This window comes from Arachis ipaensis, chromosome B10 (genome assembly GCF_000816755.2).
Source record: "Arachis ipaensis cultivar K30076 chromosome B10, Araip1.1, whole genome shotgun sequence".
Taxonomy (NCBI): Eukaryota; Viridiplantae; Streptophyta; class Magnoliopsida; order Fabales; family Fabaceae; genus Arachis; species Arachis ipaensis.
In genome coordinates, this window is record NC_029794.2 from 32,042,108 (window position 1) to 32,048,709 (window position 6,602).

Genomic DNA, 6,602 nt, shown 5'->3' on the forward strand with positions numbered 1-6,602 from the left:
AGGACAAGAACATTCTTGTTGAAGTAGATCCTGAACCTGAAAGGACTCTGAAAAGGAAACTAAGAGAAGCTAAAATACAACAATCCAGAGATAACCTTACAAAAATTTTCGAACAGGAAGGGGATATGGCAGCCGAAAATAATAATAATGCAAGGAGGATGCTTGGTGACTTTACTGCACCTAATTCCAATTTACATGGAAGAAGCATCTCCATCCCTGCCATTGGAGCAAACAACTTTGAGCTGAAACCTCAGCAAGTTTCTCTAATGCAACAAAATTGCAAGTTTCATGGACTTTCATCTGAAGATCCTTTTCAGTTCTTAACTGAATTCTTGCAGATCTGTGATACTGTTAAGACTAATGGAGTAGATCCTGAAGTCTACAGGCTCATGCTTTTTCCTTTTGCTGTAAGAGACAGAGCTAGAGTGTGGTTGGACTCTCAACCCAAAGATAGCTTGAACTCTTGGGATAAGCTGGTCACGGCTTTCTTAGCCAAGTTCTTTCCTCCTCAAAAGCTGAGCAAGCTTAGAGTGGATGTTCAAACCTTCAGACAAAAAGAAGGTGAATCCCTATATGAAGCTTGGGAGAGATACAAGCAACTGACCAAAAAGTGTCCTTCTGACATGCTTTCAGAATGGACCATCCTGGATATATTCTATGATGATCTGTCTGAATTAGCTAAGATGTCATTGAATACTTCTGCTGGTGGATCCATTCACCTAAAAAAAATGCCTGCAGAAGCTCAGGAACTCATTGACATGGTTGCTAATAACCAGTTCATGTACACTTCTGAGAGGAATCCTGTGGGTAATGGGACGCCTCAGAAAAAGGGAGTTCTTGAAATTGATACTCTGAATGCCATATTGGCTCAGAACAAAATATTGACTCAGCAAGTCAATATGATTTTTCAGAGTCTGAATGGAATGCAAGCTGCATCCAACAGTACTCAAGAGGCGCCTTCTGAAGAAGAGGCTTATGATCCTGAGAACCCTGCAATAGCAGAGGTGAATTACATGGGTGAACCATATGGAAACACCTATAATCCCTCATGGAGAAATCACCCAAATCTCTCATGGAAGGATCAACAAAAGCCTCAACAAGGCTTTAATAATGGTGGAAGAAATAGGTTTAACAATAGTAAACCTTTTCCATCATCCACTCAGCAACAGACAGAGAACTCTGAACAAAATACCTCTAATTTAGCAAATTTAGTCTCTGATCTATCTAAGGCCACTGTAAGTTTCATGAATGAAACAAGGTCCTCCATTAGAAATTTGGAGGCACAAGTGGGCCAGCTGAGTAAGAGGATCACTGAAATCCCTCCTAGTACTCTCCCAAACAATACAGAAGAAAATCCAAAAGGAGAGTTCAAGGCCATTGATATAACCATCATGGCCGAATCCAAAGAGGAAGGGGAGGACGTGAATCCCAAGGAGGAAGACCTCCTGGGACGTCCAGTGATCAACAAGGAGTTTCCATTTGAGGAACCAAAGGACTCCGAGGCTCATCTAGAGACCATAGAGATTCCATTGAACCTCCTTACGCCCTTCATGAGCTCTGATGAGTATTCTTCTTCTGAATTGTTGGGAGGCAACCCAATTTTTATTTTTTTTTATCTAATTTTATTTTATTGTTATTTCATGTTTTATTAGGTTCATGATCATGTGGAGTTACAAAATAAATATAAAAATTGAAAACGGAATCAAAAACAGCAGAAGAAAAATCACACCTTGGAGGAGGATCTTACTGGCGTTTAAACGCCAGTAAGGAGCATCTGGCTAGCGTTCAACGCCAGAACAGAGTATGGATCTGGCGTTGAACGCCAGAAACAAGCAGCATCCTGGCGTTCAGACGCCAGAAATGCACAGTGAAGAAGAGTTGGCACTGAACGCCAGAAACAAGCATCTGTCTGGCGTTCAACGCCAGAAACATGTTGCATCTGGGCGCTGAACGCCCAGAACAAGCATCAATTCGGCGTTTAAACGCCAGAATTGCATGCAAAGGAATTTTACATGCCTAATTGGTGCAGGGATGTAAATCCTTGACACCTCAAGATCTGTGGACCTCACAGGATCATCTCAGGATCTGTGGACCCCACAGGATCCCCACCTTCCCTCCTCATAATCCTAGTTTTTCTTCCACATCTTCTTCTTCTTCAATTCTTTCTTCTCTTGCTCGAGGGCGAGCAATATTCTAAGTTTGGTGTGGTAAAAGCATAAGCTTTTTGTTTTTCCATTACCATTGATGGCACCTAAGACCGGAGAATCCTCTAGAAAAGGAAAAGGAAAGACAAAAGCTTCCACCTCCGAGTCATGGGAGATGGAAAGATTCATCTCCAAAAGATGCACGCCCCTACACTAGAAGGGTCAACTTTAATCAAAGGTTGGACCAAGTCCTCATGGACATATGTGTGGGAGGAGCTCAATGAAAGATTGACTCCAAAGGCAAGCCGGTTCAACTAAGAAGACTGGACCTCAAGCCTGTGGCTAGAGGATGTTAGAGTTCATCCAACGCTCCATCATCCCCACTAGCAACCGATCTGAAGTTACTGGGGATCGGGCCATCATGATTCATAGCATCATGATTGGAGAGGAAGTAGAAGTTCATGAAGTCATCTCCCTTGAACTCTACAAAATAGCCGAAAAGTCCTCCCCCTTGGCAAGGCTAGCTTTCCCTCATCTTATTTGCCATCTATGTTACTCAGTTGAAGCTTTCATAGAAGGAGACATTCCCATTGAGGAAGAGAAGCCCATCACTAAGAAAAGGATGGAGCAAGCAAGAGAGCCCATTCATGGATCTCAAGAAACGTATGAAGCTCATCACCATGAGATCCCAGAGATGCCTCAAATGCATCTTCCTCCATAGAACTATTGGGAGCAAATCAACACCTCCCTAAGTGAATTAAGTTCTAACATGGGACAACTAAGGGTGGAACATCAAGAGCACTCCATCATCCTTCATGAAATTAGAGAAGATCAAAAAGCAATGAGGGAGGAGCAACAAAGACAAGGAAGAGACATAGAAGAGCTCAAGGACATCATTGGTTCCTCAAGAAGGAAACGCCACCATCACTAAGGTGGACTCATTCTTTGTTCTTAAATTCTCTGTTTTTTGTTTTCTTTATGTTAAGTGCTTATCCATGTTTGTGTCTTATTACATGATCATTAGTATTTAGTAACTTTGTCTTAAAGCTATGAATGTCCTATGAATCCATCACCTCTCTTAAATGAAAAATGTTTTAATTCAAAAGAACAAGAAGTACATGAGTTTCGAATTTATCCTTGAACTTAGTTTAATTATATTGATGTGGTGACAATGCTTCTTGTTTTCTGAATGAATGCTTGAACAGTGCATATGTATTTTGAAGTTGTTGTTTAAGAATGTTAAATATGTTGGCTCTTGAAAGAATGATGACAAGGAGACATGTTATTTGATAATCTGAAAAATCATAAAAATGATTCTTGAAGCAAGAAAAAGAAGTGAATACAAAAGCTTGCAAAAAAAATAGGCGAAAAAAAAAATAAAAAGAAAAAGCAAGAAGAAAAAGCCAAAAGCTCTTAAAACCAAGAGGCAAGAGCAAAAAGCCAATAACCCTTAAAACCAAAAGGCAAGGGTAAATAAAAAGGATCCCAAGGCTTTGAGCATCAGTGGATAGGAGGGCCTAAAGGAATAAAATTCCGGCCTAAGCGGCTAAACCAAGCTATCCCTAACCATGTGCTTGTGGCGTGAAGGTGTCAAGTGAAAACTTGAGACTGAGCAATTGAGGGACTTGAGCAAAAATCAGATTCAGAGGTTGAAGAAGGACTGCTGATGCTGTTAGATTCTGACCTCCCTGCACTCAAAGTGGATTTTCTGAAGTTGTAGAACTCAAAATGGCGCGCTTCCAATTGCGTTGGAACGTAGACATCCAGGGCTTTCCAGAAATATATAATAATCCATACTTTGTCCGAGTTTAGAGGACGCAAAAGGGCATTGAACGCCAGTTCTACGCTGCAGTCTGGAGTTAAACGCCAGAAATACGTCACAAACCAAAGTTGAACGCCAGAAACACGTTACAACCTGATGTTCAACTCCAGAAAGAGCCTCTGCACGTGTAACATTCAAGCTCAGCCCAAGCACACACCAAGTGGGCCCCGAAAGTGGATGGTGGCATTCATGAGAATCCGGAAAGTCTAAACCTTGTCTGTGGTATTCCGAGTAGGATTATAGGATTGAATGACTGTGACGAACTTCAAACTCGCGAGTGCTGGGCGTAGTGACAGACGCAAAAGGAGGGTGAATCCTATTCCAGTATAATCGAGAACCTCAGATGATTAGCCGTGCCGTGACAGAGCATTTGGACCATTTTCACAAGAGGATAGGTTGCAGCCATTGACCACGGTGATGCCTCCAGATGATTAGCCATGCAGTGACAGCGCATCGGACCATTTTCACAGAGAGGATGAAAAGTAGCCATTGACAATGGTGATGTCCTTACATAAAGCTAGCCATAGAAAAGAGTAAGACTGATTGGATGAAGATAGCAGGAAAGCAGAGGTTTAGAGGAACGAACGCATCTCTATATGCTTATCTGAAATTCCAACCAATAAATTACATAAGTATTTCTATCTTTATTCTCTTTTTATTAATTATTATTTTCGAAAACTCCATAACCATTTGATATCCGCCTGACTGAGATCTACAAGATGACCATAGCTTGCTTCATACCAACAATCTCCGTGGGATCGACCCTTACTCACATAAGGTTTATTACTTGGACGACCCAGTGCACTTGCTGGTTAGTTGTATCGAAGTTGTGAATGAAAAACGATTTATTAAGACGTGCGTACAGAGTTTTTGGTGCCGTTGCCTGAGATCACAATTTCGTACACCAAGGATCCTGGAAAGTTCCTAATACCTTGTACCATAGGTACCATGACCTTTGAGAAGCCTCTATGTGACCTGGGGTCAGGAATAAACCTCATGCCACTCTCTGTAATAGAGAAATTGGGAATCTTTGAGGTACAAGCTGCTAAAATCTCATTAGAGATGGCAGACAATTCCAGAAAACAGGCTTATGGACAAGTTGAGGACATGTTAGTAAAGGTTGAAGGCCTTTACATCCCTGCTGGTTTCATAATCCTAGATAGTGGGAAGGATGAGGATGAATCCATCATCCTTGGAAGACCCTTCCTAGCCACAGCAAGAGCTGTGATTGATGTTGACAGAGGTGAATTAGTCCTTCAATTGAATGAGGACTCCCTTGAGTTTAAAACTCAAGGACATCCTTCTGTAAACATGGGAAAGAGGCACAGTAAGCTTCTCTCAAAACAGAGTCAACTAGAGCCCCCATTGTCAAACTCTAAGTTTGGTGTTGGGAGGCCACAACCAAATTCTAAGTTTGGTGTTGAACTCCCATATCCAAACTTTAAGTTTGGTGTTGGGGAGTCTCAACAATGCTCTGAACATCTATGAGGCTCCATGAGAGCCCACTGTCAAGCTATTGACATTAAAGAAGCGCTTGTTGGGAGGCAACCCAATTTTTATTTATCTAATTATATTTTTTATTAGTTATATATCTTCATAGGTTCATGATCATGTGGAGTCACAAAAACAACTGAAAAAATTGAAGAAAAATCAAAAACAGCATAAAAAAATAGCACACCCTGGAGGAGGATCTTACTGGCGTTTAAACGCCAGTAAGGAGCATCTGGCTGGCGTTCAACGCCAGAACAGAGCATGGATCTGGCGTTGAATGCCAGAAATGCACAGTGAAGAAGAGCTGGCACTGAACGCCAGAAACAAGCATCTGGCTGGCGTTCAACGCCAGAAATATGCTGCATCTGGGCGTTGAACGCCCAGAACAAGCATCAGTTCGGCGTTTAAACGCCAGAATTGCATGCAAAGGCATTTTACATGACTAATTGGTGCAGCGATGCAATTCCTTGACACCTCAGGATCTGTGGACCCCATAGGATCATCTCAGCATCTGTGGATCCCACAGGATCTCCACCTACCACCACTCACTCTCTTCCCTCTTCTCAATGTTCATCCTCTCTTCCCAATAAACACTCTTCCCCATAAACCTACCTCATAAACTCCACCTACCTTCAAAATTCAAAATCAATTTCCCACCCAAACCCACTCTATATGGCCGAAATTAACCCCCCTGCCCTCCCTATATAAAGCCCTCCATTCTTCCTCATTTTCACACAATACAACCCTCTCTTCTCTTCTTGGCCGAATACACCTCTCCCTCCTCTCCTCCATATTTTCTTCTTCTTCTTCATCTATTCTTTCTTCTCTTGCTCGAGGGCGAGCAATATTCTAAGTTTGGTGTGGTAAAAGCATAAGCTTTTTGTTTTTCCATTACCATTGATGGCACCCAAGACCGGAGAATCCTCTAGAAAAGGAAAAGGGAAGACAAAAGCTTCCACCTCCGAGTCATGGAAGATGAAAAGATTCATCTCCAAAGCTCATCAAGACCACTTCTATTATGTTGTGGCCAAGAAGAAGGTGATCCCCGAGGTCCCTTTCAAACTCAAGAGAAATGAGTATCCGGAGATCCGACATGAGATCCATAGAAGAGGTTGGGAAGTTCTAACAAACCCCATCCAACAAGT